This window comes from Anser brachyrhynchus (assembly GCF_964034855.1).
Source record: "Anser brachyrhynchus genome assembly, chromosome: 5".
Classification (NCBI taxonomy): Eukaryota; Metazoa; Chordata; class Aves; order Anseriformes; family Anatidae; genus Anser; species Anser brachyrhynchus.
The window spans coordinates 14,649,607-14,672,658 of NC_137699.1; the positions used below are offsets into that span (position 1 = coordinate 14,649,607).

The 23,052-nt window shown below is 39.3% G+C and overlaps 1 protein-coding gene across 1 annotated transcript in view; it reads left to right on the forward strand.

The window, feature by feature from the left end:
* The window catches only part of LRRC4C (leucine rich repeat containing 4C), a 515,374-nt gene that overhangs the window by 8,783 nt on the left and 483,539 nt on the right, over positions 1-23,052 (forward strand). The window contains exon 2 of the mRNA XM_080594596.1: positions 154-1,699. The gene's annotated coding sequence lies outside the window, so the exon portion shown is untranslated. The remainder of the gene's footprint in view (positions 1-153; positions 1,700-23,052) is intronic.

A 23,052-nucleotide genomic window follows, 5' to 3' on the forward strand; every position in this document is an offset into this window, starting at 1 on the left:
AGCTCTGTCAAGTATATTTGGTTACTCAGGCCCCTGAACTGAGCTGCAAGTTGATAAAGAATTATCGGTCCCACAGTAAGATATAACTTACTATGGTTTAAAAAAATAAAAAATAAACATGCTTCTGAAGAATGTCTTTTTTTTTTCTTTTAGGTTCCTGAAGGAGTGTGAAAGTGTCATTTGCTGCAAAAGGTTGGAATTGTGGATACCCTGCATCCTGAACCCGCTGCAGACGGTCTGGAGTACCTGCAGGAGAGCAAAGGCAGAAGAACTGCATTCGTACTTTGTGGGAGTGAATTACAGCGAGGACTTCTACCTGCCGCAGCTATACCCAGGTTAATATACCAGTGCACACCAACTGCTTAGGAATACGTGACAACTCTGTTCTGGGTGCTGGACTGAGAACACCAAACTCGTTTCATGAGTGAAAGCTTTCAGAAGAACAGTTCTCGGTAAAGGAGAGAATTTCAAACACCTTCATAAATGCAGCGTGGGATGTTTGTATCAGCCAACTTTCTAAATTTTCCTTTTCCTGCCAGAAATTTTCTTTTCTAAAAATATTTGACTTTGCTGTCTAATCTAGAGATGGATAATATAGTGCTGATTTTAAAAATCTGACTGGTGCAGGATATAAGAATGACTTCTAAAACAGTGCCTGAGTTGCTTTGGAACACATTTTATAACCAAATGCACTGTTCAGGGCATGGTGTGGTTTCTGCACAACCCCCTGCTTCCCCCCAGTTACCATTACTGCCTTCCTAATCTGCTAGAGCATTTAGTGCCCTCCTCTTATCCTAAGAAAAATACAATTGCTGGCTCTGATATTCATTAAGTGATAATCCAGATTAATTCAGACTTTGATGTAGAATCAGGTCCCATTTCAGCCACAAAGAAATTCACATTGCCCCACAGAAAATGCATGCGTGCACACACATGCACATATACATGCTCAGGCAGTATGTAGAATGCCTTAAAGAAACTGTAGCTAACCACCTTATTAGTATTCCTCCCTCCTCTGTGTTTCACTTGCAGCAACAGAGGGCTGAGCAAAATGCAGTAGAACAGGGACAGAGACAGAGCTGGCAATCATCTCAGTGCAGGCTGCTGAATGTAGGGGGTGGGGGGGATGCAGCAAAGCAAGATTAATAACCTTGCCATAATCCTGTGCACCCTGGAAGGAGATACCTCTGGTGACTGAGCTGTTCTTGTCTTGATTAATTGGACTGAGCGAATGAGTGGCTGGCAATCCACCTGGTTTGGAGGCGACCCCCTGGTTTTGCTGCTCTCTGAATCCTCTACCCATCTGGGAAGGTAACAGTGAGACGTACCATCTGCAGCACACACAGCAGCTATTGGAGGCTACTACTGACAGTTTGCACTACAGTTTTTTGGTGAGCAAGAAGCCAGGTATATTGTGCAGTAGGATATTTCTGTGCTCAAGCTACTGAATTTTTGCAATCTGGTCCTTCAGCAACCCCCTACGTGCCCTCTTCCAATTGCCTTTGAGTTCTGGGCTTACTTTTGGCATAGTCTCCTGGACGCATTTTGCTGGGGATGGAAGAGCAGTAAATGGAACCTCTGAAAACTAATTGTTTTGCTTCTGTGTGACTCGAGAGAGAGAAAAGCAAGAAGAATCAAGTGCAGCTAGAGGAATTTACATTTCTTTTGGAGAAGTTTGCAGAGGGACCATAAAAAAAAGGTAAATCCAGGGGGTTGCCTACCCCTTCTGTCTCCTAGCCTGATTGTGCTTGTTTGTTTGGGCTTGAAAAAAAGATGAAACACAAGTAGCAGGTGGCATGGAGTGTGGTGTTTGTAAATTCTGTGCTTATGATTTGTATCCTCTTTTTGTTTTCTTATCCTTTTTCTTTTCCCTGCTGTTTGCACAGCAAAAATGCTTGCAGAATAATGATAGTAGTGCTGGAAAACATTACTTGAATAGCACTAGAAAGCTCCTTTCATTTCAAAGGTATTAGAATTTACTGGGAGGTTTTTTGTTATCATCAAACCAGCTTAAAATATTTGGAAAGGATCTAGAATAGGCAAGAAATAAAGCTCATGTAATGTGGTCAGTAGAAGTCTCGATATTTTCATAAATCTTGTCTAGCTTTTTCTCTGCATTTCAGTCAGCTCTGGAATGATGAATATATAAGTAAAATGCTGCTTCTGCTGCTGTTAGTGGAAGTAGAATGGCTACAGAATTTATGAAATATGTAGAGCTAAACAATAATAACTCATTCTGGAACAGAGTGCCAATCACAAATGAGTTTTTGTGGAGCCCTTAATTTTGGGGATGGAAGTGCCTACCAGGCATTAAGGCAGCCAGAGTGAATGTCTCACCCAGCAGGGTTCACGGCTCTCCAATATTTCTTGATCTTTCATTCATATGGCTGTGATGCTACTCAGTGTTTAAATCTGGCTCTTCTCCCCTGACTCCCCAGCATCCTGTTTCTGTGGGTACAGTATGACTGTTGCAGCCTTTTTTCCTGTCTTTTCATTATTTAATAGAAATAAAATAGCATTGCATTACAATAGAATCGGAGCTCTTGTAGTTGAGCTTTTTTTTATTGCTGCACTGATAGTACTTAGCATTCCCAAGGAGGTGAGAAAACCATCTGTAAATACATTTCAAAGATGCTTGGTTCTCCAAATGGAATTGTTAGGCACTCACTCCTTCTCAATTATATGAATATGAATGACTAATATTGAAGGATATGGTATCTATTTGAAAGACTGCTGCATAGCTGATTACTTTACGTAAAAATACATGGATTAAAATAGTTCTACTAAATCGGATGCTAGAGGCGCTTATATGTATACATGTGTAATGTATGTAAAGAAAAAGGGAATTGCGTAAGATTTGTACAAGGACACATCAAATAGGATAAACCTTTAATTCATTTGGTACAAAAAAAGTGTAATGAGCCTTCTTGTAATAGATCCTGTGTTGCAAGGCTAAAAACTTAATGAAAAGGCTCTGCTTCAGAGTAATCAAATCACTTTACATTATTGCATCCTGTCAGTCAGTCCCTCTGCTTCCCATCAGTTTTGCATAATAGCTTTAAAGAGGGATTAAGGAAGAAAGAAAAACTGGTTATAGGTGTGTTTCCCCTCATTTTCTGGAAGTGATGCTCTGTATTGCACGTGTTTTTACTGTCTGATTATGACAAAGAAATCTCTTCCTGGGCAGCATGCAGTTTGCCAGTTTTCCCTCATCGTACTTTCTCCAAGCCCCATCACGTGTAGCACATGCATCTATTTTGCTAGGTAGTGAGCTATCTTTTAATGATGGGGAAGAGTCTCTATGTGCTTTTTTTTTTTGGGGGGGGGGGGAGAGGAAAGGAGGGGGAGGGGGGTGAAGCTCTTCAGAGCCTTGCTCCATTTTTAGAATTCAGGTATAAGGCAGGGTGTCAAAGCAGAGACATTAGATGAAGCAGGAGGGAAATGAAATGAAACAACTTTTATATTCTGGGGGCGAAGACAACACGTTTGCTCCACTAGTAATTCTGTGTGCTCTGGTGTGTTGGATGCGATTTAGTAGTGTTGTATGCCCTAAGTTAAGTGGGAAAGGTAGTCATCTGTACGCAGGAACAGAAAGGATGTCACTGCTCTCTTGATATGGTGTCCAGATGTCATTTTCATCTATGTCTTTGATCATCAAACCTTACAGAAGTGGGACTAGTGTGGATTTTTGTGGGTATAGTATTTACTATCTGCTTATACTGCAGACTAATGCAAATGGTTTTTATTGTACATATTAACATATTCACTGAAGAGGAAACCTAGTGCTTCTTCCCCCTTATAATATAACATGTTATATCACATGATTAGTTCTGGTTTCTAATACCATTTATATTCTTATGGCAGTAATGGGAATGGATAATACTCAGTCCTGCCAGGTTTTAATGTGTGAACAGGCTTTAGCAGCAGTTGGGCTCTTCTTCTTTTTAACTGCATATTTAAAAAACAAAAAAAAACAACCAACCAAACAAACAAACAAAAAAAAAACAAACCAACTGTGGAAAGTCAAGTGTTTCACTTCAGTGTTTCATCTTGGTGACCCTTCCATTTTAATCCTGTTCAATAGCGTAATGCCCCAAACGCCTTCACTCTTCCCTAGCGTGGAGGATGTATTCTTCTGTGTATGGCTCGGGTGCTTGTGTGAGCTCACTCCACTTCTTATTGTGTGTTCCAGCATCTTGCTGAAATATGAAAGGAAGGCCTGCAAAGCTGTTGTGATGAGCAGGAACGTAGGTACAGAGACTCTTGAGCTTCATTATCTAAATGTTGTTTTAAGAATAAGTAGATGATGAAAAAACCTGAAATTTCTTTTTTGTTTAGTTCCAGTTAGTTGAGCAGCTTCCTTTTCTCATTGCTAAAGTCAGCCAACCAGGCACTAAGCTTCTCCAGCACATGCTTCTGTGTTTCTGAGACCCGGGGTACTTTACACATGAATTCCTTCCTCCTTCTGAACAAGCTGGGCTGACAACTGGAAAGTCAGTCCTGGAGCTCTGCAGCAGCATACAGCAGGGGGAGGATGGGGGAGAGGAGATGTGACAGCAATCCCAGGACTAGAAGCAAAAGCACAATCTCAGTGGGATTGCAGAACATGTCGTTTTGATTGCTGACTCATCGTGTTGGTCTGCAATATTACCTTACACTAATGTGATGACACTGGGCCTGCCTTTGAAATACAGAACCAGAAAAGAGTAGTCTGTCAGTAAACAGACACTACTTATGAATTTGTACTTCTCTAACTGCAAGTGGTGTAATCAACAGGAAATTCCCTTGAGTAGTGTTCGTAAATCTCTTACTTCGAGAGAACTGATAGTAAGTAAATTTTACTGCTTTTAGCTACTTTAGAAAATATGAAGCTACAAGTAATAACCTTTCAATTGACAAGTTAGTTGACTGCAGCCAAGCTGCTGTTTTTCCACACCGTTCTCCTTCCTGTTCATTTTCATTCAGTGTCAAAGGATAAGGTTAGAAATGAAAGATGCTCAGAACACAAAAGCCAGTTCCTGGTCTGGCAAACAATTGTTAAATAAATTCAAATCTTAATCAGCTGATTAAAACCAATTAGGTTCCTATTTCCAATACTCCTGCGTGGAAACGTGAAAATTGTTTGGGAAATTCCTTAGATTCTTAGCTTTTCAAAAAGACAGTTAGTCAGATTGTTTAGGGAAGATAGTCTTTGTGGTGTTATCTGGACTTCCATAGACTGAGATAACTAGGAAGGCATCTTTTTAGTAGAATGAGTTCCTAATGTTTTTATGAAACAAATCCAAAAGATCATGTTTGGGATAGGGTGTCTGTGTGTGACTTGGTGTAGCAGCACTCAGAAACAAGGAGAGTGTGGCATACCTACACAGGTGTCTGCCTCTAGAGGTTGTTGTTGTTCAGGCTGGTGCTTTGCAGAAATGTTGAGGTGTAAGAGCTTTTGCTGATCAACGTACCGGGGTTACGTATGGCAGAATACTACTGATTCTGGAGGTGAGTGGTGGGCAGAAAGCCCCCAGTTTCTGAAGGAATTTCTTAGAACGTATACTGTGCAGGCAGAAATGTAGCAAGGGATCTTGGTCTCTTGCCAGTGTGTATTGCAGAAACTTTTTGTACAGACAACAATTATTTTCTAATTTGCTGAATATTCTCAACTAGTCATCAGTGCTGTTTGTGCATTGCAAAGGCTTTTAGAGACATCAGTATAAAACAAAAGCATGCTTAAACCAGGACTCATGTACTCATAACTGCAAATACAACAGGCTTCTGTTGCTGTATTTTTGTTGTAGCTTTGAGCTTGTATTCTGTGGCAAGGAGGTTTTCCATTAGGCCTGTTAGTTTTCTACCTTTTTGATAATTTAGGATGTTGTTTTTGTAGGTTAAATTTATGTCAAGTGCTCATCAAGTCCAGCAGTAATTAGAGGCTGTCTGGTCCAGTCCTGTTACTTGTCATGTTTATAAGAGTAAAAACAAGGTTATATTTGTCTTAGGTATTTCAGAGGAGAAAAACTGAATTAGTATGAGGTAAAAGATATGTGTAAGTGAAGTGGAAGGGGAATAAATTGGGACTGGGGGGGAGAGAGACAGACAGAACTGTACACAGTACTCCAGGTGTGGCCTCACCCTTGCTGAGTAAAAGAGTCACTTCTCTTGCACTGCTGATGATGCTTTGTTTAATGCAGCTTTCTTAGTGGCAAAGCACACTGCTGACTCAACCAAGTTGGTGTCCACCAGGCCTCCTAGGTCCTCTCCTGCAAAGCGGCTTTGCAGCTGGGTGGCCCGCAGCATGTACCGATGCCTGGAGTTGTTCCTCACCAAGTGCAGGACTTCTAGTTTTCCTTGTTGAACGCTGAGACTTTTGTCTGACAGCCTGTCAGGGTCCTGCTGGATGACGGCATGGCTTTTTGGTGAATTAGCTACACCCCCTAGTTTTGTGCCCTCTGTGAATTTACTGAGGGTGCACTCTGCTCCATCATCTAGGTTGTTAATGAAGAGTTTAAACAGGGCTAGATCCAGTATCGCCCCCTGGAGTATTCTGCTGGCTCCTGGCCTCCAACTAGACTTTGCGTCCTTGACCACTACCCTCTGGGTCTGTCCGTTCAGCCAGTTCTTGACTTACCTCCCTATCTGCTCATCCAGGCCATACTTCCTCAGCTTCTCTGTGGGAATCTTATGGGGGCAGTGTCAAAGACGTTACCGAAGTCCTGGAAGACAAAAGCCACTGCTCTCCCCTCATCTGTCAGGCTGGCCTTTTCATTATAGAAGCTTATCAGATCAGTCAAGTATATGTTCCCCATGGTGAATCCATGCTCACTACTCCTGTTGACTTTCTTCTCCTTCATGTGCCTGGAAATGGTCCCCCATTTCCATTAGCAGAGGGGCCTGCATTTTCACTGGTCTTCCTGTTGTCACTGACGTACTTGTAGAAGCCCTTCTTGTTGCCCTTGACATCTCTGGCCAGATTCATTTCCATTTGGGCTTTAAAATTGAGCTATTTTATAGTTGCAGAAGAAAAATGTATTGATGCAACATGGGGCAATCAAGCAGTACGGATATTTTCAGTGTAATTTTGTTTTTTGTTTTCAAACTTGTCCACCAATGTACTATCTTTCCTGTCTTTTCAGCTGTCCCAGAAAGAAATTGGCAAATGGGAGAGAAAAGTAATGCTTCTATGCTACGTATATGGTGGATCACCATATAAACCAGTATGACATCATTTTGGTATTGTTAGGTAAAGCCAAGGATGCTACTGGTTTGCCGATGTAATGTGATTTCCTCTCCTCTGCCTTGCTGTTCACTGTTGAAGTGCTCTTGACAACATCATGCAGCTTTTAGTTAAGGGGGCAAAGAAGGTGTATGTGCTGAGATGAGCCCCTTCTACAGAGACTCTCATACTGAGGCTGCATTTGCTTCAACCTATTTTTATTTATAGGCTTTTCTCTGGAGTTACTCGCTATAGTAACTGTGCATTTCATGTAAACCAATACATTCTTAGTAAACCCTGACTGAGTTAGTCCAGGAATAAAATGAGGCACTCAGAAACGAAATGGTCTACCTGAGATTTTCTTTCCTAACCAAACCTGCAAGAGTAACCAGCTTCTGGAAAGCAGAAGATTCAATAGCAAAAGCTGGATAGTAAAGAGTGGAATGGGTAGACTCAAAGTAGGAAGGGAAAATTATTAAGAGATTACCCTGAAAATAAAAGTAGAATTATAATGTTGTAAGGGTACAAGTGGGGAATGCATTGAAGAAACATTTGCTTTTGCATGTGATGAAAGTTGCAGCAGTTTGGGTGGGGAAGACTGGGTTACAGAATGATTATGGTCAAATTTTGCTACTTTAAGCATCTCACACCTACACTACAGAAATAGCACTTGGGTCTCAAGTCTGCATTTCTGCTTTGAACAAGGTAGGTAAAGCAAGACTAGTAACAGGAGTGGCATTATCAGAACTCTACAAGGGATTTATATCTTGAAAAAGCTTAAAGAGTTGAGCCTTGAACTTTGGTATAGGAAATTCAAGTACAGGTCCTTAAGCAAATGAATGTACACTGAGTAAGAATAAATATGGAGGAAGAATGTATGTTCCTGGAAATACTACCAGGGTTGTAAACATTCAAGTCATGTTCTTTATCTGCTAAACTGTGCAATCATTCCTCTCAGGTGGAAGTGCAGTATCGTTCTGAAAACAAATGAGTTGCAATACATAGTTTAGACCATACCTCAGAGAAGGGAGCATGTGAACTAGAGATGGATGCAGGTGCAAGAAAAGAAGCAGCTTCATGAAGTCAGAAGTGACATGGATATGCGCAAAACCTGAGCTGAAATGGGGTTATTGGGACAGCTATGGGAGTGAGCAATTGGTTCATAACAGTTAAGATTTGGATCAGCTGAACTCAGGAAGACTCTGAGGCATTTGGAGGAGGTAACTTAATATGCAAAAAAGCAAAAATGTATGCAAAAGCCTAGGTATCCAGAGATAACGTTTAAATTAAATGATGGTTACACTGAAAATTTATATCATAAAGGAGGTAATAAGTAATCTAACCTAATGGGTAGGTATTTTAATTTGTATCTGGAAAATGAAGTATTAAGACTTCAAGAATTCATGAAGTAGTCCTTAGAATGTTTGAGACTCTAATTTTTTGTGTTTCAGAAGCACCCACGTGATTCGTTGAATAACTTAGTTCTGTAAGCTTTGAAGATTGTGACGAAAATTCATGAATGGCTCTACCAGCTCTAGAATATGCAAATAATTTGGATGAACTGGATTAATGTAATCTGGTTGTCAGGCAGTAAATACTGTGCATCCTTTCTCCGCATCAAGTTTCATATGAGCCTGAGCCATGTGTTTTTTGACTGAACCACCAGTGGATGCTTTTAGCAGAATGGGCTGTGTGTAGCAGAGCTACTCAGAGGCACCTCTTGTTTTTCTGTGACCTGCAGCGAGTGTCTGTATTGCTTACTGGAAAACAAAGTGGCCTCAGGGGAGCAGGGATTGTCGTAGTCCTTCTTGGCACTGTACTGCCATGCAACTGCCATGGAATTTAGCTGGGTAATAAGGCAGCATAGCCTGACTTCTTAGCTTTCTTTTTTCTCCTTTGTCATTGATATTCAGGGCTCGATAGAATAACCTGATGTCCTCCTTATACAGGAGTCGCAGCCCTTCAGACCACAAAAGATCTGTTCAAACTGGGATTCCCTTGACAATCAGCTTTGCAGTTTAAGCAGCTTTATACAATACTGAAAACAGTGACAGTTGAGAGAGGTAACTAGAAGACTTCTTATATTATAAATACTTGGCTTGGGAACGTGTGCTTAAGGGTCTTAAGCTGCCTAAAAGAGTCTCTTAATCTGTTTTAATTCTTCTTATATTCTTTCTTTTTCTGAAGTAGGCGGAGGTGCAAGATCTTTCTTTTCATTTAGATGAATGGAGAAGTTCTACATCTGCCTCCAGGGCTACTGGACTCAGTTTTGTAGTATGTGGTTTGGGGATACCACTTTGTAATACATGAACCATCCAAAGTTGGAGATTACTGCCTTAGGTTTGTTCTGTTTTTACAGAGGTGGGTATTTCCATTTCTACTTACATCTGAACTTTGTTTCCTGTCAAGGACAGTATTCACCACCAGGCAAGTGTTGCCAATTCTCATGTTTTCCTGTATGGATGGTGTTAGCATTAGATACTTAGTAACAGAGGGTAGAATTTCCTTGATCCTGTTGGTGCCTTCTTGTGAAGACTTATGTGATAAAGACTTGTGTGATAGTCTCCAAGCGTAGTAGTGTTAAGTCTGTCTTTGAACCTATAACATATGAATTGTGTGCTCTACTAGATCCTGATGGTATGCAGAGAGACAGGAAGCTTAGTAAGAGGACTGTCCAAAATACTTTTTAAAACTGGAAATTACATAAATATTTTGCTGTGACTCATATGAGTTTCAATGATTACTCCATCTGGAATTTAAGTGGAGCTTTTGGGATGTGGGTACAGCAGGGGAGAAGCCAAACATATTTCACCTCTAATCTGGCTGGAAGATAGACCTATCTTCTTGTCTGTGGCTGGAGATGAGCCAGTTTGAATGAGCCACTGCTTCTGGTGTGGTCAGCAGGAATTATGCTTCTCTCCTCTCCCTGACATTTATCTTTATGCAGTCAGGTATGAGGAGGAAAACCTCAGGAGAAAAATGTTCTAGTTAAAATGATGGCTTTGAGGATCCAAAGGAAGTAGAATTGGATAAAGCTACTACTTTGACATTCACAAACATTTCACTTGCTAGTGGGAATGAGCAGTGTGTTAACATTGAGGAGGAGGAAGTGCATTTTGGAAAGCTGTGATTTTTCTAAATCTATGAATACTTGAGGAAATAACATCTATTTAGAAATGTATCATAAGTAATTTCCTAAGAGTATTTAGTCCAGACTAAGCATCTACTGTACAACAAGAATGTTGCTTTTATCAGAAACTATGCCCGAGCATGAAACACTTAAAATTCTTTCACTTTTGAATGTTGCTGACAGTCTTTTTTCTATTTTGTTTAATTGTAGTTGGTCACTTTCATGTTCTTGTCCAGATCTTCAGGCAATGTAAATGGGTAGGTAGTTCAAATGAGATGTCAGTTTGAGCAGTTGTACTACAAAATACTGTCTACCTACTTTTTTAAATGTAGGTGCAGTTGTGCAATCACTTCAGGCTTAGGCACATTTAATTATTTAAGCCTAGGGATGAGCAGTACAAGAAGCACTGGAGAAAAGGTCATTGGAGGAAGAAGAATGAATCTTCCTCCAAAGGCTCTGGTGTTATTTTTGATTTTAGTGACACAAGAAAACATTAAGAATTTAAGGTTACACAGGCTTTATATCATCGTTAGTAACGGGACTGCAAGTTGCCCTGTTACTGTAATACTTCATTTGAATTTTTAATATTACAAAAGAAAGGAAATGCTTTAATTGCTTCAGTTCCTAAAAACAAATATGCACCTAGTTTTTAGAAGTAGTTTTAAGGTTTAAGAAGTTTTAAGAAGTAGTACCTACTAAAAAACTAATACAGTTGGTAAAAGCAAAGAGCTGCAATAAATACGCTTCAGGCAAGAAGAGGAATACTGTAAAATTGTTGTATTTCTTTCTAACATCAAATCTTAAGGTTTCCTACTTGAGCTCTTGTGACTTCCATTTTGTCTGTACTTCTCTAGGATCTCAATTTTATTCTTTATGGCTTGAGGTTAATATTGAGAAGGAGTCAACGTATAGGGGATGTATGAACCTAAACTTTTTTTGTCCTTACTTTTGTCCCAGATTGAAAGTCGTTGAATTGCATCGTTTATTCTTTCTACCGTACTTATGAATATTACTTATCCCCCAATAGGATAGGAAATATGCGCTGCCTTCAATTCTAGGATGGCATTTTGGCTGTTCTGGAGGGAACATGCTCTCTTTCTGTAACTGTTGCTGTTATAAAAGCTGAAGCATCTTTGGTTAGAAGTAGGGTCTTATATTTGATCTACTGTAATGATATGCAGATGCTCTGTGATTAGTCTTGCTTTTGCTTTCTCTGACCTGTTTTTCTATAGGGTAAAGAATGTATAGATTTATATACTTTATAAACTACTAAAGCTGTTATTAAACTATTACATTAAGCTGGTATATTGCTCCCTCAGTGCATGGCTACTACCCTTCAGGACAAATGAGAAGCTTTCCTGCCACCACCTTGTGCACTCCTGGCACTTGTGCTGTTTCTGATTAACTTACTTTCTCTGTATTACAGTAACAAATATCTTTAATGACATTTCATTATATATATTCAATGCCCTGAGTTTTCATAAAATGAAGAAATGTTTTTATTTGCTCGGGCTTTCAGTCTCTACTTGCAGGCACTCTGCAAGCAGTAATCATTTTTTTTGAATTTATTGTTGAATTCAGTTGTTTCATGATACAAAGCAATGCTTTCATTCTGAGATTGTACTGTTTAAATCTGCAGCATTGGAACAAAATTGGATGCACAGTCAATGCAATGCAGTAAGGGTCAAGGCTGTTGTTCAGGTATATGATCTTCTGAAACCTGTGACCTTCAGTCACAGTTGTTCTATTAAGTTGCTCCTCTGCAGGCAGGAGTGAGGATCAGAACGGTAATGTTGCCTTGCTGCTGTCTGCTGCATCGCCTTCAGTGGCCAAATGGATTTAAGATTATACTGTGTTACTGCAGAACAGAGATAAGAGGAGAATTGGATCATGTTTGAGACACCTACAGCCAAACTACCTGCACTGATCCCCAGCTAGAACTGTGGCTGCCATCAGTGTTAGGTGGGAAGATAAAAGTGGGGTCACAAAGTCAAGACAGTGAGGGAGCCTTTGTGTCCTTTTTGGTTACGAGGATCAAGACTATTAGCAAGGTTAGGTCTGGTTTTGTTTTTTAATGTTGCCATTGTAAACTCATATTTTTTCTTTCACTTATGTGCTTGCTTGCATTGCACTAGTGAAGGTATAAAGGCCAGGTTGGATGGGGCTTTGAGCAGCCTGCTCTAGTGGGAGGTGTCCCTGCCCGTGGCAGGTTGGGTGGAACTAGGTAATCTTTAAGGTTCCTTCCAACCCAAACTGTTCTGTGATTCTGTGAAGGTGGAAATCAAATACACAAGCAAGTTCTGACTGATTCTCCTCTGCACTAGATAGTCTAAGAATAATTTGAGAAGCATTAAGCGAGAGCTGACTCACTAAATCAGCCATGAAGTGTGGACTTGCTGTATCGGAGGTCATGTCTTACTTTCCAGTGTTTTGCATGGCCTGTGGTCCCCAGTGGGTGTGAAGCTCCAGCCACAGTTGGTACTGGAGCTTATATTAATACATCATGTTACAAATCATTCTCTGGAATCACAGGGCTGACTTTGTTTCCCTTGAGGGCAGGAAACAACCAAAACAGAAGTGTGGGATCAGTTTGAATAATAAAGATAAATATTACAAACCCTAGGCAGGCGTCATGTTGCTTGAATTGCTCTGTAGTTGCGTGGTGAAGCCTGAGGGCTGACACTGCTCTGAGGACAATGACAGGTGAAACTCAGAACAGCTGGAGATTGCAACAGCATTAGGGCTTAGAGACCCTACAGCGATCTAGCTAGCTGGTTCCTGCAAAGGGTATATTTGTAACGTTTGATGGCAAAATGACCCTTGTGGCAAGAGTTTTAAAGCAAATAAGGTTGCAGTACATGAATCTACAGTTTGAATTTAGAGGAAACTCTGCCCCCTGAAGACAATCCCTATGGCATTTAATAGATATGAAAATTATGGGTGTCCATGGAAGAGTGATAGGATGACGTGATGATTACTTGTAAATTTATGGAGTATAATAAAACAATTAATATAGCACTCTCCTGTAGGACTTACTGAATCATCCCAAAGCATTTATTGTTTGGGATGTAATTTTTTATTCCATTTGATATGAAGGCCCCAAAGTAGAAAACTGATTAAAAAGTATTTTTTCTTTTGATATGTGTTCCTTAAAGAGCAAGTATGTTTACACTTGGGATTTTATCTATAGAATTGATGCATAGAACAACAGTATAACTTCTTACCCTGTAACTTCTGTTGTTGTGTTAGGAAAAAATAGATTTAGAATGGTAAATAAACTTTTGGTAGCCTTAAAGAAATAATGTTCTGTCAATGTTGGGTAAGAGGAATATCACAGTGATGTATTCAGGAGAGGTTGTTTCCAAGTGTGTGAAATGGGGACAGAAGGTTCAGAAAGATTACTTTGACTTCTGTTTTTTGGGAATTAATGCATTTAGCACTTAAAATTTTTATGAGATGGGAGCTGAGGAAACTTTTTGAAGTTTTCAATTCTTAGACGTGAGGCAAAACTGAAAGAACATGTGCATTCACAAGTGTGTATTCTTCCTCTATAAAGTTTTAAAATAAAGTTGTTTTTTTCCTAGTTGAGTAAGGTGAAGAAGCTGTGAATCCTTCAGGATAACCCTACTATCTTCTGTATATATCCAATTGGTTTAAATAATGTTTTTCATAACAGTTTAGTCTTGTTAAGATTTTCTGGCACTTTCAGAACCAGGTTTGCATCAAAATACTTAGGGCCAGCTTGCTTTATGAAATAACCTGAGGTAACTTCATGCTTTGATCTAAAATATTCATAAATACTAACATCACTGTTGCTGCTAATCGTTCTCTAGCAGTGTATGATGCTAACTTGTCCAGATTTTGGTCAGGAAATAGCAGAGTCCATAGAACTGCATCCCTATTTTGATGTCTATGGCTGGAAAATGTGTGCACATGTATTTCTTCAAAAGGTTCAAGTGTTCTTTCACATTGACTCACTTTCACTACAGAGGCAATTTTTTTTTGCTTGAAACATTAAAAATTCCTGTACATATGAGGTGAACAACTATCAGCATTGTTGGATGACCTTTTCTTTTTAATTTTTCCTGCAGTCTATGGAAAGAAGGTTATGCCTCAACTGAGGAGTTGGTACCAATGTTCTTTCTTTCCCGCAAGCCTCCCACCGTTTTGTGCCCACAAATTAGCCATAAGCTCTGCTTACCAGAGTCCTTTGCATCTTCACCCCCTATGAGCAGATCTGAGTGGTGTTTTCTCTGGGCAGCCTTTTTCAAAGATTGTATCAGGAGCCAAGCATTAAGACACCCTTTCAAAGAGCCCTATCTCTGTTTGAAATCTTGCATTCTTTCCCATTTGCTCTCTTTTCTGGACTCCTTACTGACTTTTTATCCTGATTGAAAGTAGATGGTTTAAAAATCAATTTTTGTTTGTGTTCTCGGTGACCCGATACTCTTTTATGCATTGCTCTTAAGCATCAATCCTAATTCCAGTTTATCCTGGTGCAGCATAAGCCTTGGGAACCCTAAATCACCAGTGGAAAGGGCTTGAAGTGCTGGGTCAGCACAGTTTCTCTTGCCTAACCCCAGCCTCAAGCCAGGTGAGGTGGGGAGGAAGCCCCCAGGTGCTGGTTGCTGCTCTGGGGCTGTGCTCCCTGCAGCTTGGGGGTGATCCCACTGCGGGGCCCATTGTGGTTCTGAAGGATGGCCTCCTGCTGTGGAACTGCTTACCTCATTAAAACAATTCCCCTAAGCAAGCATGAGGTACTTGATCTAATAACTAATTATTTCATTAGCTGTGTGAACTGACATGACTATATGCTTACAGGCAAGTACATCAATCCAATAAAAATCAGGTAAAATGTGTTCATTACCTCTGAACTTCCCTCCTTTTTCTTATAACAGCTTCTCTAGTACAGAAGCTTAATTTCATTACCTTTTTTTAACCTGATTTTTTTTTTAAAAAAAAAAAGCCCTAAAATTGAGGGCATTGCACACTCTGTTCAGAAGAGACACCGATGGAAGTAACTTGACCTTAGTGAAATCAGTTCATTGTATAGGGAAGGAATTGAACAGAACAAAAATCTAAGCTTATTTCAGATAGTGGACAGCCCAAAAAAAAAAAAAAAAAGCCTTAATCTGTAGAGAAAATGCTAGGAAACTTTGTAATAATGCTTTAGTCACTCTGGTCAGGTGTCTGTGTGTGTCCAGACTTACAAAAAGCCATCTCTTCTCCTATCTATATGAGAAATGCAAAAGTTCTCTTGGTTCCATGAAGGAATCTAAAACAATCTTACAACTATGGTAAATGATAAATGATGGTTATTTATATCTCAGGGCAATGAAAATATTTTAAAATTCTAAGAATTGAGTTCTCTCCTATGTGGAAGAACAGATTTCCCCCCTGCCCCCATTCTTTTCTGCATTTTTTGCTCTACCACAAGATTCTTTTGCCAGGATGGATTTAGTTAATATAGATCATCAGAAAGTAAATGACAGTGCCTTGGATGCACAAAGTGCTTTTAAATCAGAGTGTCTTGTTTAGTTTCTAGACGCACAGTGAATGTTTACCCTTGAGAGAGAGACCATTATTCAATGTAAACTCTGTTCTAAGTGTATCTGGGATGAGCACCTGAAGGTACCATACCCGGTCATGCGCATACCTTTTTCATACAACTTCAATACATGTAAGTTATTTGGCTCTCCTTTAGTATAACTTCTTATACTATAATGCTTGTTAACAAACGCATATTATACACATTCTTAAAGCTTTCTATTTCAACTATAGTGTACCAATGAAGTTCACACTTGTCTGGATATGCTCAGGACAGCAATTTAGCAGCCTCGTATGCTTAGGAGAAGTGGAAGAAAATACCCTGTGTATCCGATAAGCTACAGATAAACTGGGGGATTTAGCTGTCTTCATTTTTTAATGAAAGAGCAATTAGAGTATGTTCATGTTGAATTGTCTGAAGCGTGCGTGGGTTTTGCCACATCCTTGGCTTTATTATTTTTTTTTTTACTGAAGTTGTTTAATTGTATTGGCAGTTTGAGTAGAGGAGCGATTGCAGACTTTGTTGGAGGTAAGTTGATGCTCAGGGACAAGTAAGTCTGGCTGGCTGCTTATGCTAGAATTGCTAATGGGATTAATTATTCTTGGGAGTCAGTAAAATCCCACTGAAATCAGTATCACCTGCTCAAAAGATCTGTTTTCAGGACTGATGTATATTCTGGTGTATATAATCCCATTACTTTTACTTGGACCTTGTTTGCAAGGCTCTTTTCAAGTCATAAGGTCTTAAAGTTGGAAGATCTGAAATTTTCAGTTCTGTACTAAATGAAGCCCTTCACCTAAGTGCTACAGGAAAAAGCTAAACTTGCAGATTCCACAGCTGTAAAATGTTGAATTGGAGTGAGTTCAATTATCTCAAGCTAAAACATGTCCAAATAAACGTTCTGATTATAAAAATGATACCCAAGTCTTGATCAGAATTCCAGTCATGTTCAGTTTCTAATGATTTGGAAAGTGATTATATACCTCTAGTGTACCTCACTAGCAGTATAGGAGTGTGTGACTGAATTTGAATAACTGTTTTCCTCATTTTTGTGTTAATCAACCCGACCCCTGAAATATGGTATCTTATACTTGCCTAGTGTGTAGAACTATTATTGGAGTAGGAAATGCAATGGTTTGCTTTACTGATGGACTGAATGATTTTATAATTCACTAATTTATGAGTCCAGCAGTATGAAAAAAAAACTCTTCTACTTGTTTTAATGTAGGCATGATTAATTTTAGACTCAACCTTGAAATTAAGTGTATTCCTTTCCTTGTCATCAGTTTTCAAAAAATAAAGCAGCTAAAATGGAGATGTCCTTGAAGTTTTATAAGCTTAGAGAAGCCTAGAAGACCTGAAGGGACTATCTTGCTATCTTGAAAAGCATTATGGAAACAGGCCTATTTCTCTTCTGGATTTCTCTCCACCGTCAAAATTTTGAGAACCATCAGCCTTTGCTTTTCTGAAAACACATTACTCCTTGTCGCAGCTGCGTAAATGGCTGCTGATGCCAGAGCTTTATATGTATGTGAAAGGCCATGGCACAAATCAAAGCCATATGCATATGACCATAATACATCTGTTAGTAGTAATGAGATGCTTTCACATGATGGAAATGATTCTATTTCTAATATACACAAGGGAAAGGGGGAAGATGGGTGCTAATAAGGCACACTAGGGATTTATCCCTTTAAAGCACTTCATAACAATTTGGAAAATGTTTCTTTCAGCACCTTAGTGCTTAAAATCAGTAAATCTATACATTCCAGACAGAAAGTGATAAAGATATTGGCAAGTCTGGGTTAGTCACATCTCTGGGCTAACACATACCTTGCTATAAAGCTCGTGCTTCCCCATACATTACACTTTCATATGGGAAAGCATCTAGGAGATATGGGGTATTCTGTGAGATAGAAGTCGTCCAGTTCAACACAGCATTTCAATTAACTGGATTTTAAAACTGCCACTTCAGAATAATCCTTCTGTGTATTTAAACTGTGCATATAGGATAAATTCCTAATGAAGCTGTGCCATGGTTTACTTCTGTGCCACAAGTTAAGGCCTTTTTTCCTTTAAAAAAAAAAAAATAGTTAAAAATGAAGAAACAATTTGATTGCATGTTAATCTACTTCCATACAACTCCTTAAAACAATAGAACAGAGATGTGAGTTAAAAATGACTATCTTCTCCTGTTTTTTTCCCTTAGATGTAAAGAGGGTCTATATTCCAAAGATACAGACTCCAGCACTGTAATTGTTCCCTTTTCCTGTTTACAATTAGATCTGTATTGTTAATAGTCTGTGTAGCTGGCAGTAATTTTACAGGTTTTTTGAAAACAGTTTTGCTTCCACTTTTGTCTCACTTTTTCTTATCTGCATAGACTTTGTGCTTTTCAGGGGAGAAAGGCATTTCTGTTTTCCCTCTAGAAATCTCACTTGACATTTAGCAAGGGACGTTTTTAAGAATGTCAGATTGATGAGAGCTGTTTGCTGAAGTCTCGCCATGTTCATTCAGCTGGACAATATCTGTTGTTAACAGCCATAATTATTATGAACAGGTTGAAAAGGACAAGCTTATTGCTGTAGTTTGGCAACACGCTTTTGAGCTGCTGGTTACACAGTAGTAATACTTGGCACATTACATTGCTTTTTATCTTTGAAGTGCTTTATGGATATTGACTAACCAAATGGATTAGAGGCTATCTGTAGGTCCCTTGGTTGGAGGAGCAGTAAATAGCTTTTCATTTATGTTTTAAAATTTGTGAATATTTAAGTTCTTAAGTTATTTAAGTTGATGACAAGCAATAGATAAATGAGACTTTTGTAGTTAAGGTATGACTCAAGTTGTGAAAATCACTTGCTTAGTTTTATGCTTTAATTTTAAGGAATGTGGATGGCTCAAGTTATGATAAGTAGGCCGTGCACATGTAGTATCAATATCAATGTCTGGAGTGCTGTCAATTCTGGGTCAAATCTTGTCAATAGCTTTTTCTCCTACCTGTCTGGGTGTATCGTTACTGAGAGCGAGCAAAGAGCTGGTTGGTCTTCTGCAGGTATCCTGGCATTCTTTTATTGCATTACTGTTGCTTACATCCAAAGAAATGTACTAAGAAAAAATGCACAAAATGATCTTGTAAATTTGGCTGAAGGCTTTCAGACTTGGTTTCGTTTTACCATATAGCCTATGGGAACTGGGTAATTAGCCTTTCTTCTTTGGCTTTAAAAACAAACAAAAAAAAAACACCACAGGTGTGGCTATGCAAACAAGATGAGGCAGCAGGATCACCCTGGTAAAGGTGCTGGAAGCTGTTAAGAGTGAATGAGAAGCTCCGTGAGCTTTAGAAAAATCAAACTTGAGTTTTGGAATTATGGATATGGGTCTGGTTGCACAAGTTGCATTACTGAATCTAATGTTTCCTGGTTAGCCAAGTGATGGATGGAGAAGAAACAGGAGAGTCTTGTGCTGGGTTAGATTCTACTGTTGGTATCTTTCTCTATTATGCGGACAGATATGGGTAGATATTTAATCAAATAAGAATTTGCGGATGGGCTCTAGTGACTATTTGTGCTAATGAATAGAAAGATTACTGTGTAGTAGCCTAAATGGTAATTAGGCCATATGTTAGGAAAAACACACATTTGGCCAGCTGATCCCCAGTATTGAATGTAACTGATGGAATGGAACGACGCTTTACACAACATCTTACCTATGTATTTCTTTGTGTATGATGACACTAAAGCTAAAGAAATCATGATTTAGCAAAATTGCCAATTCAAATGAAAAGGTCTTTTTAATGTTTTTGTGTACATCGCATTTATGTAAGTATCTTTGCATTGGTCATCCCTTTATTTTGTGACATAGGGAAAAATATCTACTTTCTTTTAAATTTCTTCCCAGCTTGGAGGAAGATGATTTGAAATGAGTTTCAATATATAAATTTAGAAGGGTCATAAAATGTGCAATTTACCATTTGGGTATTTAGATAGATCATTGCCAAGAACTACAAAATAATGTTTAGTTGATTGATATTACTAGTTAACTGAAGTGTGCTCAGAGCAGCTGTATGGAGCTTGAAAGTGTGACACATTTCAGCCTTTCAGACTTGAGAGCAATTATCAAGAGAACCTTAGAGCTGGATTTTCTTAGACCTTGTGTGCCCCTTTTCGATAAGCAAACAAAAGTCACTTTGAAAGGTTCTCCACACTTACTGATTCTTATTGTGGCATTAATAGATATATTTGTTTCAAAAGGTTTGGATGCATAATAGACTTTTGATAATCTGACCTTTTATTTGGACATGTGAATGTGAACTGAGCCTTTTAAAAGTTCAGGCCTTTGTTCCTTCCAGCATTGTTTAGATCCAATGATCGCATAATTTAGAATTTAGCGTTTACCTTCCCTCTTTTATCTATGTGATGTTCTGCGCAAAGCATTGCTTGTGATCCAGAGACATTCTGGCTCAATAACACTGCTGGGAAATCATTCCCATCTCTCTGGGCTGAGTTTTTAGCCAAGCAGGTGTTGCTTTACTTTCAAGTCCTGAGGCACTGATAAATAAGTAACAAGATCATCGCCCAGCTTCCCTTTAGCTTGCTAGCTTCCAGTGAACCGTAGTTCACATTTAACTCTGCTTTTGGAGAAAGCATCCAAACTGACTGTGGATAACATTGTCTTTTTGTCTCTGAATTAAAGACTGGAATTTATTGCTAGTAGAGACTCACAAACCTTAAATGCACAGAGCTTCAGGGAGTGCTTTCTGTGACTTGTGTCTACTTACCTATTTAGCAGGGTCTCATATTATCAGGGTTTATATTGATCTTTGGTATGATTTCCAGTGAAATGGAGCTTATGGAGAGAAAGAGACCAACCCCCTTTGAAGCCAAAAAGTAAACAAATCAAAGGAGAGCCTAGTATAGCTGTAGGTTTGAAAGGAGGGCAGAATGGTGTCTAGTCATGTGTCTGTCCACAGAAAGATCAGCTATACTTGTGTCACTTTTGGCACGTGTCTATCCTTTTCAAGGCCTGCAATGATGAAGACTCCATGAGCCAATTGCTTCTTCACTTGAAGCTAGCAAATGGTCTCTGAGAAGTTGCTTGTAGTGCTTGAATCTTAGAAATGCAGCTGGTAACATGAATGCTGTCAGTGTCCCTCATCCATGCAGCAACATGCTCATACCCATCAGCATGTGCCTGATGATTTTACAGATTATGCTTCTTTAATTAGAGCATGGAAAATTCTGCCAGAGACTGACACTCCCAGGCCTGGTACAGTTTTGCATATTCTGCCAGGCTGTTCCTGGGAAATGTTGGGGGGTTTAGTTTCACTTGAGATTAGTTCTGCTGTGATAACAGGCATTTCACCCGGAACTTGATTGAAGAAAGAGAAAGCTGTTAAAGGACAGTCATGTGAAGAGCTCGTGTTCAGGGCTTAATTTCTTCCTAGTACCTTGGGGTTCATTATCTGAAGTAATCTTCCTTATAACCATGTGATCTCTTCCCTCCAGCAACCAAGTACTTTTTCATAACCAGCACGTAATGGATTGGATGCTACTATATGGGAGTAGGGATAAGTTCTGGTACACAAAAGGTAGGAATACCAGGTTAGAGGGCAGATGGCACTGCTATCAGAGGAAAACAGCTAAAGAAGTTGCTTGGGAGGGGGAAATGAATCAAAGAACAATATGCATAAGCATGGTCTCAGTCTTTAAACTGAACGTAAAACTGTAAGTATACATATCATATTACGGTGCTTTTGCCGCTTAGCAGGTTGCTTCAGGTGTACCTATGGTGTTCACCTCCTACCTTGTTTGCCCTTTAGACCAAGAGCCACTGCAGAGCTCTTGACCTGGGTAGTGACAGAGCAGGAGGATGTGGGATGGATATGTTTTTCCATGGCTGGAGTTGGTCTCTGAATCCTGTGTGACCGAGTGGAGGAACAGAGATGGGACAAGATGGGAATCATGCCAGTTTTTGCAAACCTCAAGTCTTGTACAAGTTTCTGGAGCTAACCAGTCTACTTGTATATTTCTCCAAGTGCTCTGTTGGGTTTGATAAGCTATATGTGTTCAGTTGCTTGCAGCTCTTGCTTTCTGAGATTTATCAAGTCTCCATAATGTTGCTGAATCTCGATCATCTTCCCTTCCTAGGCAGTCTCACCAGCTAGATGCATGGTAAGATGAATAAAGTCAGTGTTGAAACTGAGCCTTTTATCTAAGCTGTTGGCAAATGCTGTCCTTGGCTTGGGGCTAGAAACTAAAATTTCTGTGTATATTCTCTCTGACTTGTGAGTAGGTTTTCATTACTTCGAACAAAAACCTCTGCCTCAGCTTTTCTTTCTGTAAAGCTGGGTCTGGGAAGACAGCATTCACCAGTGTCTTTGGCTGTCTACAGAAATGTTTGCTGGTTGTGAAGTGTTCAGAGACCTTGTCACGCTGCCCTTGTCTGCTTTGCATGTCACACTTCTCTTTTTTTCTTATTTCCGATTATCATCCTGCTGTGGATTTTTTTTTCCCCTGATGTGAATCCTAGCTTATAGAAATGCTTCCTCAGACTTCTTAGTTTCAATTTCAAAAATGTAATTGAAAGGTGTTCCATTTTCTTTCCTGAATCCTTATTTTTGTTGTGTTGCTGTTTGGTTGTCTGTTTCATATAACATGCATTATTGGTCTTCTACTTATTTAGTTACATTAGTTCTTAGCCTTTCAATAAAACCACAAACAATCCTATTGTGCTAAATGCTGTGCAATTATAGAAAAAAAAATCTCCCTGTGAGATCCTGCGCTTTCATGTGAGATGGGAGCCAACGGTTGTTCAGACACAGATAAAATTAGAAAATAGAGTATGAAGGGTATTTAACACATTAAATACCTTACAATACATTAAAATGAGGTAGGAAAAAATCTATTTCTGGAGTCAGGTTCTCTTTAATAGTCCTTTGCAAATGTTTCCAGGACATACATTAAAACTGCATCACCTGAGGTGATCCAGCAGTCGGCTCCCTGAAAAGTGCTCTTTGAATGCGGAGGTATGTGGTGTCTCTGAAAGATGAAAGAACACAATAAGGAGCTGCTAAGAAACCTGCTAATTAACTGAGGCAAAGCCCTTTTCCACCTTGATATTCTGCTTAGAAAGGCCTTGTCTGCCTTTTGGGTTTTGCTTGTAGCTCCCCCC